Source organism: Myotis nattereri (assembly GCF_964212035.1).
Source record: "Myotis nattereri genome assembly, chromosome: 6".
NCBI classification, from domain to species: Eukaryota; Metazoa; Chordata; class Mammalia; order Chiroptera; family Vespertilionidae; genus Myotis; species Myotis nattereri.
The window spans coordinates 99,695,580-99,709,676 of NC_138081.1; positions in this window are offsets into that span (position 1 = coordinate 99,695,580).

Below are 14,097 nucleotides of genomic sequence, written 5' to 3' on the forward strand. Positions count from 1 at the left end.
ACAGAGCCATGTGCAGAGTGTGGCTGAAGGCAGACAAGGGGATGCGTGTGCCGGAGCCGTCTCAGACATAGAGAAAGCAGGGCACGCTCCCTGCATATGCACATATATTCCACCAGGTACCTGAAGCAGCGCCTGTGGCTTAAACACATCTCTTACCCAAAGCCCGTGATAAAGCCTGGGCGGGGCATGGACACTGTGTTTGGTGGTGGCTGGAGATCCCGTGACTCGAGGAGCAGCTAAGTGATAATGGGGTTCAGCATAAGAACATATTATATAGATGGTATATGTACATATATACACACACATATATGTGTATATATATGTGTGTGTGTGTGTTTGATTGATTTCAGAGAGGAAGGGAGAAGGAGAGAGAGATGAAAATATCAATGATGAGACAGAATCACGGGTCGGCTGCCTCCTGCACACCCCACGCTGGGGATCGAGCCCACAACTCGGGCATGTGCCCTGCCTGGGAATTGAACCCTGACCTCCTGGTTCATAGGTCGATGCTCAACCAACCACGTAGCCCCGCCGGCTGGACTAGATTATATTTTTAATAAACAACAGTTATGTCATTAAGTTAAGTCATGTTGGCTACCGTTCCAACAGCTCAGATCCCCAGAGAATGGTCTGTATTTCACAGTTCCCGTCAAGTTAAGACCTTTCTGTGGTTACTTTACATATTTTCCTCTCACAGGTCTTTCCCTTCCGTTGTGTCTTAGTTAACAGAAGCCCTTTCCTTTTGACGTGTCCGTTTTTCACACTCTCACTGTGGCACAGGTACGCCACTTCATGCCTTTGAAGCGGACACGCTCTGTTCCGTGTCCTTCGGTCTTCATGCCCGAACGAGACGCAGGGGAACGTGTCTTTCCGCTCGGCACCGAGCACACGTGTTTTGCAGAGCAGCGCTTGTGGAGCGTGGGGTGTGGCGGCCGCGCCCCGTCTTGTGATGAAACGCACGTTGACGATGAAAGGGAAGTTCATGTAAATAAACTTGGAAGGGAAGGCGCTTGAACAAACCCAGCTGGTTACCCCGAGGGCGCTGGCAGTCCCCGTGCACTCACAAGCCCTGGCCCAGGGCCACCGGGCTCTGACTCGATTCGAGACGGGATGCACTTTCAGTGACGGCGTGTTCGGTCGGGGGTGGTCTCCCCTGCGGCAGGCTCAGCTGCTGAGAGCAGCCACGTTGCTCCCGGGGCCACGCGTGGACTCCGTGGTCGGACACGGGAAGACCCCAGGCTGCTGTGTTTGTATATCGGTTTCAGGGCCAACCCACGTGTCCGTGGCGCTGCACCCGCGGGTGAGAGGGTTAAGCGCCGATTTTACAGCCGCTCAGCGGGGCCCCAGAAAGCGAGAGCTCCGCTCCGACCCGGCCCTGCAGACGTTGACTCGGTGTGTCTGAGAGGCCCTCTCAAAGCCCCATTGATGCCGGGCCCTGGGGAGCTGAAAGAGAGCCGTGCAAGTGCTTTGTAAACACGGCCGCGCGCCAGCTGCGCAGTCTCCTGTGTCACCGGGACAGCCCCGGGCTGCTCCGGGACCGCCAGGCCTCGCCCGCCAGGTGTGCCCGGCCCTGCCGCTCGTTCCTGCAGAAGAACTTTAACTGTCACTTGGAAATGAAACTGTATCTGCAACGTCAGACGTCGGTACTGCATTGAAGTCGCTAATTCTCCGAGAAGGCGGCCGGGCTGGGAGACTGTCTTGATGGAAACTTCTGGTTGACCTTGCGATGCACCGATGCACCGTCTCCTGCGAGCTCCTCCCGTCCCACGGCTGCTGTCGGAACGTTCCGGCAGGCATGTCCCGCGTGGCGTTGCCTCGTGACTCCGCTGGGGAAGGGCACCCAGGTGTCTCCGGGAGGTACTGGCTGTGTGGCTGGGAACGCTAATTTCCTGCTCCGAAGCCCAGGTACCCCTGAGAAGTCTAGTTTAAGGGCAACTGCAGAGGAAGGCTTTCACATGGCTCCTGCTCCTGAGCTGGCTTCTCGTCCTTGCATTTGGGCGGAGAACACGCCCTGCTTGGCATTTCAGCGCCTTTGTCCAGCCCAAGCTCCCACTTCCAGGAAAACAGCGTTTCTGCTTCAAACACAGTGCGAGGGGCATCTGACACAGCCCACCTCTGGAGCTGCGGCAGGGAGGGGCCGAGCACGTCTGGCCTCGTTGCTGCTCATGCAAACTGTCCCAGGCTTTTTTTTTTTTAATGTTTTTATTGATTTTTAGAGGTGGGGGGGATAGAAACATCAATGAGAAACATCATCTATTGGCTGCCCCCTGCACGCCCCCTACTGGGGATCGAGTCTGCAACCCAGGCATGTGCCCTGACCGGGAATGGAACCGTGACCTCCTGGTTCCTGGGTGCCATCCCGGTCTTAACACAAAAGTTGGGACACCTCCCCCTTCCTCCAGCCTCCTGCTTCTTACCCACCCCCCACACCCCCCGGGAAACATGAGCCCAAGGACTTAATCCCCAGCCGTTTGCAGACAATAACATTTGGGCGTGTATAAAAGTCATTTCAAACCTCATGAGTTCAGACTTGAAATATGGAGGGTTTTGAGCTAACTGTTTTTCCAAACATAAGGTCCTGACTTTGAGAAAACAGTTAACAGTTCAAAAAACGTTTGGACATCAGATAAGAATTACAAAGCGACGTTCAGATGCGTTTCAGTAAGAACAGAGGAATTAGAAGCATATGAGCCACGGTTTCCTTTAAGACCCGCTTGCACTTAAAGATTAAGGGGCCGAGAGATTCTGATGAACCAAATGTGTTCAAGGACTTACTAAATCCAAAACATTTAAATCACAGTGAAGACATTTAGGGAGAAAAATGGCTGCGACGTGTACTCAGTCCACCCTGGCCGGGCGGGCCGCGGTGTCGGGAGCTCTCAGCGTGATTCATGGTCAGCGATGCTGAACTCGGGCCACGCGAGCCATGAGGGTTTCATTTGCGGACACACGTGCCACCTTCGCACCGCTTTCTGCGTCCCCGAGAGAAGCCTTATGGGGTCCGCAGCGGGAGCAGTGACGGGCGCTGGGAGGCGAAGATTGAAACGCGCCTGGCCGGCTCTCCATCATTTCCCGACACACGAGTCGGCGGGTTCAGATTTAATAAATATTTATGAGCTACGTTCCCTTCTGTCCAAGGCACAGTTTTTCCCCTCGGTCGATGGCAGCCCCACATACAACAGCTCCAGAGCTTACAAACCTGTCTCATACGGGAGGACAGTCAGGGAAGGAGACCATGCATCATAAAGAGATACAATAAAAGCTAAGGTGACGTTGGTGACCAGAGCCCACGCAGGCGGGCCCGCGCCAGGGAGAGTGGGGGATGAACACATGGGCTTCCCGGTGGCTGAGGCAAAGGGACAGACATGATGAAGTCGGGGGACAGACATGATGAAGTTGGGGTGCCTGGAGGGACCTGCCGGGAGCCGAGGCCTGGGGATCGCAGGGGCTCCGTGAGTGCATCCCCAGCAGAGGGACGAGGTGACATGCTCAGCCCCTCCTGTCCTCTCGGGATGCCTGTGAGAAGTCAACCAGTCCATCCACGGACGGGGTCTGTCCCCCCTAGTGAGACGGACACTCAGCTCCTTCGTGGCCCATCTCCCGAAGGCCACGGTGTCCTGGCCTCTCGTGGGTCTGGAGCCCACAGGGACAATGTCTAGCTCTCTGCGTCACTTCTCCTTTCACCAACGATGAACTCAGAAGTGTGCCCGGTGTTCAGTGTCCGGACACTGGATGCTGTCGTGTAGCATCCGTTTCTGCAAACGCGTGCACAGCTTCGGGAGGCGGAGGCGGTGGGCGCCCCTCGCCTGCGGACCCGCCTTTGTTGACAGAATGTGAAGTCACATTAACTGCTTTTGTCCCCTGGTCATAGAGACGGTCTTTTCCGACTTTTCATAAATCAAGGAAAACAGAGGGAGATGCCCACCATCTTCTCCAGGAGATGGTACCCGTCGTATTACCTGTCCTCATGGATTAAAGACACAGCCTGCTGCGGGGCGGGGCAGGCAGGCTGTCCTCACGGAGGGTGAGGGAGCGCGCCCCTCGCCGGCCACCATCGTGACATGGTGCTGCTTCCTTTCTCATTGCTAAAAAGGTTACTGACAAGGAGTGATTCGATGGACACCTGTTCATACTGGTTACGCGTCTCCCAAGAGGCATCTTCTTTCTGACTTTGCTTTCCTTCATTTCTCAAGACTGCTGTACTCTCGCAGATTTATAGAGCGGGCTTGTAAGACACGTCGAAAGTACCGAAAAAAGGGAGCCATTGATGGGTTGAGGGTTGACAATACAGTGTTAGCTAAGCACCTGGCAGATTTCACAATGTTTGTCTTCATGCCAAATGTCTGAATGTCAGGAAGAGGCACAAATTCCCAAGCTCCCTCTTCCTGGGGGTGCGTCTGTGCCCAGGTGGCTGGTGTATGGAATGGGAATCGGGTGGCGTGTGCCCTCGGGTGACACTGCGTCTGCACATCTTGTAGGAACTGACCCGTCCGTGACAGGACCTTCTCAATGGCCCCACTGTCCTGGGATGGGCCTGTGGCAGGTGTAACCGTGAGCCAGGCCTAACCGATGGCCACCTGGGCTGACAGGAATCTGCCTTCTCTCCAGATAGTGTTTCTCGGAGCCCTGGAATGTGCCCGCCTGGCTCGGGGGCCACAGGCGGCCGAGTTCTTATCTCAGAGCCGCTGGCTCCGCTCCGCATTCCATCCCTCCCTTAGTTTTTTCCCTCCCACGTCTCTCCTGCAACCCCCCCCCCCATATATCCATGAAAAGGGTAAAGAAATAGGGTTTAAACATAGAATTAAAATGAACTTCATGACAGGGGCTTTAAAAGCGACTGTAGGGACTCCATTGGTTAATATGACATTTCATAAAAAACTGCATATTTTTTGGTCCAATTCTTTATCGTTCTCAAGATGTTTTCATTTCATGGGCCGGCAAAAAAAAAATTTCTTAAAATATGTTTCTTCTCTGTGTTTTCATTTAAGCTCCGTAGTCACCCCCAGGCCGTATGCAGGGAGCAGTCTGCGGCGGCCGGCCCGTGAGGCTGCCTTGCGGGAGGCTCCGGGGGGACAGCCCCTGCGATCAGGAGCCGGTTCCCGTGCCCACCAGGGGCTGGCAGCTCAGGATCCGCACTCCAGAACCACAGCCACATCCGCCCTCGGCCTTTTGTTTCGGAGGAGCCGCCACACTCCTCAGCCTGTGAGGGATAAAGTGACGTCTGATGCCCACCAGGTGGCCCTTCTCTGCCAGGGAACATGGGGTCAGACCCAGGAGATGACTCCATGGGCTGGTGACCGGGGCTGTGGGGCCGGCAGGGAGGAGAGTTTAATCCTTGGTGCGTCCCCCGCGCTCACTCACAGGTAACCAGGCAGGCTCCCCTCCTCGTCTGAGCCCCCCCCCCCCCCCCGCCCCCACTGACACGAGGAACCAGAGGGGGTGAATGCCGCTTACCCCGGGCATCCCGACATCCACGGGGCGGACTAACGGATACTGAGAAACAAGCAAATCTCATAGACGTCTCTGTTTCTGTCTATTCAGAGACAGGAGACTTGACTTTGGGTGGTGAACACGCAACACAATACACGGACGACACATCATAGAACGGGACACTTGAAACCTGTGTAATGTTCTTAGCCAATGTCACCCCCAATAAATTCAGTTAAAAATCAGAACGCTAGCAGAGCATTCCCAAATGCCGTCATCTCAGGAAAACGGCAAAGGACAAAAAAGACTCAGCCGAGAGCCAGTGCAGGCTCAGTGTTGGTCACCTCCCCACTTTTTTTTTTAACTTTAAAAATATCTTTATTGAGTTTTAGAGCGAGAGGCATAGAGGGAGAGATGGAGAAATATCCGTGTAAGCGGCACATGGATCGGCTGCCGTCTGCACACGCCCTGCTGGAGACCCAGCCTTTGGTGCACAGGACGGTGCCCGAGGTCAGGCACCACCTCCCGCTTGTAACACCGGACAGTGGTCCCGACGGCCGCCTTAGGTCACCCTCTGCGGCCACCGGTGTGGATGCACGGGGCAGGCACCGGTTAGGCAGCTACTGGGATACTTGGCTTTATTAACACGTCACGACTCCCCCAGAATTTGGGTGCCGAGTTCCCCGGGAGGCCTCGTGGGACGGAGGTGGCGCGAGCGGTTCTGAGCAGAGGGGGCCGTCCGGCCAAGCCGTGCTGAATGAAAGCGTCGTTTTGCTCGCCGGGAGCCCAGAGCTCCTGAGGACACGGCCTCGCACTGAGCCCCTCGGTTTCCAGGGCGGGGCCTCTCAGCCTTGGCCCATGAGAACCGCAGGCTGGACCGCCCGACCGCGCGGTCCCTGGCCCTCACCCGGCTGCCCGCTCCGGCCGGACGCAGCAGGCGCGGGGGAGAGGCCGCTGGCCCACCCTGGGCAAGCGGGACACTGGGCTGCTTCATGGCTACTTTGGAAAGTTTCTGAAAGTATTTTTAAAATTCATACGAAGTACGAAATGAAAATTCCATCATTTGCAGTGTTTCGCGGTAACCAGTTCTAACCTCTGAGGAGGTAAAACAAACAATTCATAAAACGGCGACCGGACGAGGTTGCCATCGAACTTGGTCCCTCGCTACTTGGTTCTGCGTGGAGAGACCTGCGATGTCGGGGGCCCTGGGGGACTGACGTGTACGTGCTGCACCGAGGGCTGCTGTGGCCAGGGGTCAGGGAGGGGACAGGAGCCAGGAGGTCAGGGGGCAGGAGGTCAGGGACAGGAGGTCAGGGGACAGGAGGTCAGGGGGCAGGAGGTCAGGGGGCAGGAAAGGGCCATCCTCCATGTGCAGAAATGCAACCCGAGGCCCAAGTGGCGGAGGGGGGGACGAGGGCAGGAAGGAAAGAGGAACACATTTCCTTGTTTTTTTGTGGATTGTGGAGGCTAAAGTACAGCCGGTAATAATTCTTATTTTTAAACAAATATGTATTTTTATTTCGGAGAGGGAGCTAGAACGTCAACAAGGAGAGAATTGACTGGCTGCCTCCTGCACGCCCTGAACCGCTACCTCCGGGTTCACAGGTCGAAAGGCAACCTCTGGGGCGTCCGCTTCGGTTTTCCGATGATGATTCTGGGAAAGCCGGTCCTCTGGACAGAACGGCAACACTCCGGCTGCTCCCGGGCACGCGGTGCCTTCAAGGTCTCCCGGTGCCCAAGCTCTCGCGGGACCTCAAGCTCTCGCGGGACCTCAAGCTCTCGCGGGACCTCAAGCCCTCGCGAGACAATCAGGCGCGCAGTGAGTGGCAGAGGAATCCCGCAAACTCCTGACCCGCACGGTCCTCGGTCCTGAGCGCGCAGCGGGGTTGGAGGCCACCTCGCGGCAGGACCAGGGCCTCGGGGCGCTCGCCCCCGCACCCCCGCCTGCCGCGTGGCCGGGTCACCCCGCCCTTCGCGGAGCTGCTGGGCCCTTTCCTCCGGGAGAGTCATCTTCTACAGCCCTGCCCCTGCACCCGCGACCTTCCGCCGGAACCGGAAGTGGCAGCCGCAGGCCAAGGTGAGTCTTGGAGCGGTTTGTGGGCCTTGGGGCGGCGGGGGCGGGCATCGCGGGCGGGACCGGGCGGCGCTGTGAACTGGGTCGTGGTGGCAGCCGCTCCCTGGCCGCCGGGTGACGAGCTGGGTCATGAGGGCCTTTACTAGCGCCGGTGACCTGCTCGTTTGCTGCCGCTGCACGTGCGCGCGGGGTGTCCTCCGCGATGGAGGGACCGTGTCCTTCGGTGAGGAAACCCGGCCGCTGACCGGAGGGGGTGAGAGTCTGGGCGCGGGCGCTGTCGGTGCTGCCACCGGGGGCTCACGTGTTCTCTGGAGGAGTCGGGGTTCTCCCCCACCGAGGCTTCCAGAACCTTCGGGCTCCCGCAGAGCCGCAGCGCCGCGCAGGGCAGGCGGGGGCGACGGGGGCTCCGTCGCGGGAACCACGGGCTCGGGGAGTCCAGGCTCTGCAGCGGCCTAGCCGGACCGGACCGGCACCTCCCGCAGCGGGAGTCCCGGAGGCGGCGCAGCCTTCACCCTCCCTCCCCTCGAGGCCCCGCGTTTGGAAACCAGAGGAGGCGGTTGGCTCTGCCTGCGGGCGGACGGGCCCCATGGAGGCCCCAGGAGACAAGGTCGCGGGAGAGAGGCAGGTGCGGGAGGCGCTCAGACGCCGCCCTTCTTCGTGCGAAGGCACATTGTGTCCCCCAAGCGAGTCCTCCGCGGGGGGCTGGAGGCGGGCGGGTTTCCCAGGCCCCACCGCCCGGGCCGGGCCGAGCAGCTGGAAGGCGCTGTGTCCCGGCTTCTCTCCCCGGTCGCGTCGGGAGGGCCGGTTCCGTCCTGTTCACAGCGATGGCGCGGCGTGATGGTTTTACAAAACCAAGGGAGTGACTTAAGGAGAAGCCTGCTGTGCCCTGCGCTGTTCTGGAACTTTCTGTTTGGCCGCCGACCCTGCGGCCCAGCGACAAGCCGCTGGAAGGCCTGGGTGTCGCGGGGACCCGCCCCTCTGTGCTGAGTGTCCTGCTAGGGACGCTGCAGTGACGGGGCCCAAGAACACACACAAGCAGGTTTCCAGGGAAAACGGTTCGCGTGTTAGAACGGGCCCGCCTCGGAGGCTGCTGGGAAGGTTCAGTGGTCAGCGAGGGAAGTTAAAACTTCAGCAAGATGCAATCGTTTACACCCAGAGCGCGCCTGGCACAGCCAGCACGTGTTCATCGCTGTGGTGACTCTGGTGGTGGTTCCTGAAGAACTGACTCATGGAAGTTGGACTGCAGCTCGGCACGCTCGCTCTCTGACTTTTCGTGTTTTGATGTCTACGGTGTTAACACGCTCCGGGTGACACTTTTAGCGAGAACACGGCCCCACCCGTCGTCTGCGCTCAGTCACCGAGAGCCCCTCTGGGCTCCCGTTGGGGCCTTTCTGTTTCCTGCCGCAGGTGGCTCGGAAGTTACACCTACGACCTGATGTTTCCGTTACGGGAAGAAGCCAGGTGGTCAGTGCAGGGCAGGCAGGAGGCTCTGAAAACGGCAGGAGGGGCACCTATTTTTGGACCAGCGCTTTTGCAGTCCTGCTGTGACCTTACCACGTGTCTTGTTCTTTGCTCTTTCTTTTTGACATTTATTAGGACAGGGGACATGTGCCTGACATTTTTGAAAGCCTTAGGCTTTTTATTTGTGCTGTAAATGCATATAATGGCTATTTCAAGAAAACAAAATGCAGTCAGTTCAGAATGAGAAAGTAAATGAAGGCTCCCCAGAGCACAGGTGAAATCTTGTGATCATGTGCAGTTTGGGAAGAAAGGGTAGAATGACAAGGAGAGTTGGTGTGAGGAGCAGGCAGATGGATCGCTGTCATCACAGACGGCGCGGCTGCAGTTCTGGCAGGGACATGCAGGTGTCAGGATGCTTGTGTCCCACACATTTCTCTGTTAAACCCTACCCTCCAGTGATGGTGAGGAGGTGAGGTATTGGGAGGTGATTAGGGCAGGAGGGTGGAGCCCAGAGAGCTGTCCCTTCTGCCAGGTGAGCACACAGTGAAGAGACGGCCGCTAGAAGCAGGAAGTGGGGTCTCAGCACACCTGAGTCTGTTGGACCAGCAGCCTCTGGGCTGGGAGAGCCCCCGGGCTGTGGCTTCCGGTGCAATAGCCTCACCTAAAACCAAAGGCTCAGCGAGGGGCTGGGCAGGTGAGTGGTCAACTATTGGGACCACGTTTTCCTGGAAAACAGCCAAGTAGAGACATTTGAGGAGGAGACATGTGACCCAGGGGACAGATGCAGGATTGGGGACCGTCTGGGGCTGAGCAGTGGCTGTGCATGCCTGTGCGTGGCCTGCGACCTGTGACCATTTTCCCATCTGTGAACACGGACCCATCATCTCGCCATGTTATTGGAAGGATAGCAGGTGCTCACGAGGTCTGGTCTGTTGCACATTCTCAATAAACAGTAGGCACTATTCCAGAAAAACGGCCAGTGTTGGATGCCTCACAGATGCTCGAGGTGACAGCTGAGAAATACGGTGAGAGTATTTCTTAATTGGAGGCCGACCACTGATAACCCTTAAAGAGAAGAGCGTTACCAGGTGGTGATGGGGCGGCCGAGGCTGCCCTCCAGCCCTGCTCCAGGTGTGGACGCTGAGAAAGAGGCCTCTCAGCGAGGGCTCCTCCCAGCGAGGGCTCCTCCCAGCGAGGGCTCCTGGTGGCTTAACTGGGCTGATATTAAACACAAAACCAAGCCACGGTCCGCAGAGAAGCTCCTGGGTCAGGCCCTCCCTGCATCAGCAGAGAATCTTATCCTCATCACGCACTAGGTGAGCATCTGCTAACTAACGGAAGTCGCCAGCATGCGTCTGAACCCGCCCTCCTCGCTGGCAGTCCCAGTGAAGGCTGAGCCGAGCTTTCTCGGAGTCAGCGGGCTCACACACGGTTGTCCGCCCTGTTCTTAGCAGCCTTGCGCTGGGCTCTGAGGCCATGTGCACAGATACCCGCTGGCTGACGTTGGCAGATTTCCACCCAAGTACGTTTCCTCGCGGGGATGGGCACAGGTTTTCCTAAGGAAAGGCGACAGTCCCCGAGGATGTGGGGCACAGGGCCGGGTGTTGTGTCTTGCTGGCTCCGTGGCAGCGGGTCAGGCCAGCGCCCGTCCCCTTCCGAGGGAGCCGGGCTAGCAGAGTGTCCTCTGGTCAGGGGTCCAGGGGATGGCTGTGCAGAGGCCACCCCAGCCACTCCCCGGGGGCTGGGGATGCTGCTTGCTGGCTTCTCAGGACGTTTATGAAACCGTCGTTTTCTGTAGTCTCCGTGCACAGCAGCAGCCCCGCAGCGGCCCCTCTCCAGAAGGCCCCGCACAGCAGGGTCCTCGTGGTCCCGTGGTGCCGCTGGGTGACCCCACGCTTCACATGGTGTGGTCTCCGAACCCTTCATTTGTTCTCCACTTCAGCATTTGTCTCAATTTGCATGGTTTTGACTGAAATCATATGGCAATATTGAAGCCTCGGACAAAATCAGCAAATTTCATCTGACATTATTGCATATAGGTTCATGAGGTTTTGTGGTTTCTTCATCAAACGTGTAGCTAAACATTACAAAATGAAACCATAAAAACCTCGTCTAGGAAAAATCCACGTTTCTCCCGAGGCGCCGAATGGGCTTGTGCGCCACAGCGTTGGGGCTGGAAGAGGTTAGTCTGAAACTTGGTAAACTCGCTTGGATGAGACATGAAATCCAGCAATTAAATTGGTTTTAATAATGTTCAATTTTGAAGTAAAAATAAACTAAAAAGAGGGCTAGTCCGAGAAAAGCATTGTCCTGAGTGTTCTGGCCACTGTGGAGATCAGACGCTGAATTGACGCTTTGACCAGTGTCCAGAGGTCCACTCGGCGTTGGAGAAATGTCACCCTTTCCTCCCAGGGCGGGCGGTGGGGACACATGTCGGCCCGGCCCGCCTTCTCAGCTCGGCCACTGTGGCTGCTGTCCCTGCAGAAGGCGTCCTATCACTCACATCCCCGCAGCCTCGCTCTGCTCGTGGAACATTTAAAACAGAAACATCCGTGGTTTGAGGCGGCCGAGTCCTGTTTCCTCTGACTCCCCTGCGCTCTGCCCCGGCTCCCCTGCCCAGAGTTGCACCCTGTCCCTGCGGAGCCTCAGAGCCTCACCGTGTGCTGAGTGGCCCGATTTTTGTGGCTGTCAGAAATAACCTGTATTTATTCTGAAATAATGCTTCCCGCCGTTGGTTCTATATAAATATAATTTCTATTTACTGTAGAGGATTAAGAAAATACAGGAGAGTATACGGAAAAAATTTAACTTACATTTCTGCCACCCAGAGAGAACTATTGCTCATGCTTCCTCGCAGGCTTTTATGCATAAATTTATATAATTGCGATTATTCTGTATATATATATTTTCAGGCTCCTACTTTTTTACTCAGTATCACATTGGGCGTAATTTGGTTCGACCTTCGGGGACCCCACAGTAGAGCGGCCCTGTTTGCTTGCCGAGTTTGGGAATAATTCCTCTTTGCTAATGCTGTAAATACTGCGACAGTTAGCTACGCCTTTGCTTGAATTGATGATTATGTTTTGAGCCCTGGAAGTTTTGTGGGGTCAAAGGTCACACATGTTAGGCTTTGCATAAAAGTTTGGGCTTATGATGACACCCTGAACAGAATGCTGCTGGATTAACATTTTAGCTACTTTGCATAATTCTTCAGATTTTTTGGGTAAAATGATACAGAGAAGTATACTCCCTCCTGTGGTACTTTCCTCTGTTGAACGTTGGGTTGTGGGACAGAGGGAGCGGGACAGAGGGAGCTGTGGGACGACAGGTGGCTCCCAGGACTGTCCTGGGAGGAGGACTGTCTGTGTGGGACGACAGGTGGCTCCCAGGACTGTCCCGGGAGGAGGACTGTCTGTGTGGGTTACAGGTGTCTCCCAGGAAGTGATGTCGTACCCTCACCCCCAGAAATCGGAGATGTGGCCTGTTTGGAAATAGGCTCTTTGCCAAAGCGTCAAGTGCAGGTGGGGCGACACTGGGGGTGTGGCCCCGGCCCAATACAGCTGGTGTCCATGTGAATGGGGCACGGGACATGCCACCCACCATGTGGGCAAGCTGGAAACAGAATGGTCCCGCCATGGACACGATGAGCCACAAAGCAGAGGCCCCAAGGATGCACCCTCAGGAGCGGGCGCTCCCACAGAGGACGGGAGCAGGTGTGTTGGGGCCACAGGAGGTCGCAGTTGGAAGGACGACAGCCTCCTGCTGGACCTGCCCCAACGTGTCCCAACCACTGAGCCGACCGAAAGGAGAGGAAGCTCCCCTGGGACGTGTGCCCTGGTGGGGTCCTAACATCGAAAGCAGGAGTGTCCCAGGTCATACCTGCCTCCGGCCTGAGAACCAGCAGTCGCCACCGTGGACTGAGCAAAGAGCGTGTCTCAAACGTAGTTGTTCTGTTACAAATTCTTTTCTTAACCAAACCAGGGCAGAGTTCTGGTATCTTCTCCTGAAGAGTCTCCTGCTTTGAGAGGCTGAGCAGCAGAGATACACCTCCCCCCACCCCCCACCCCCCTTTGTGAGCGGTGGGGTGGCCAGCTGCTGACATGGCTCAGGAAGAGCAAGCACCCCTCCAAGGACACAGCTGAGGGACCAGCCCCGCCCCCCCCCCCCCCCCCCCCGCAGGTGCCAACGTTGCGTTTGGATAACTTGGGGCCCCAGCTCCGAGGCCACTTTCTGATATTGTATTGTCATCATTGTCATGACTGGGCAGAGGTAGGTCACCGCCTCTGTTCTGCCCATCCAGAGCCCTGTAGAAAGAATCTCCTTCCTAAGAGTTACACACAAGGGTCACCTTCCAGAGTTGTCGGCAGCCTTCCCTCCAGAGGCAGCAGGCCAGCGCCCATCTGACAGCATCACCTGTGGCAAAAGCAAGGGAAGTGTCCCCTTCGCCAGTCAGCGGGGACGTCGGGACCAGGCTGGTGGGCTCCCCACCCAGGTGTGTTTGGGAACTGACACGATAGGACCCCCTGCTCCCGCAGACGGGGTCTCCCTAGAGCTTAGACATAACTCTCACCTTTACCTGTGAGGACAGCATCTCCAGCTCCTTTCGTGGGTCATCAGTGGAGTTCAGATGGGCTCGGGCTCCAGGCGGGTTATCGGCCACAGTGTGCTGCCCGGGGCAGATGGGGACAAAGCGCCCGCTGGCATCCAGGCACCACCTGGAGCCCCATGTGAGGAGGACTGGCTGCCCTGCCTGCGGGGCCTGTGTGTGCACAGGTGGGGGACCCACATAGGTGTGGGTTCCTACAGGAGCCTGTGCCCACCCCAGGTCACTAGCGTCCCCCACGGCAGGGACCATGGTGGCCACAGGGCAATCCCTGCCCAGCAGAGAGGCTGCTTGCCAGTCGGGGCCCTGGGAAGGGACCCCAGCCCCCATCTGACTCGGCCAGCTCATCATCAGAGCGGCTCCTTGCTCACACAGGACAGCATTCCCACTGCCTGATTAAAGGCATTTTCTTTTGTGAATTAAACCACACTGCACAAACCCCAAATTGTCCTGGGACCAGCCACACAGGCAGCCGCTTTCTGAATGCTGGGGCCCCCGGCTGGGCCCAGACCACCCGGGACTTTAGCAGCTT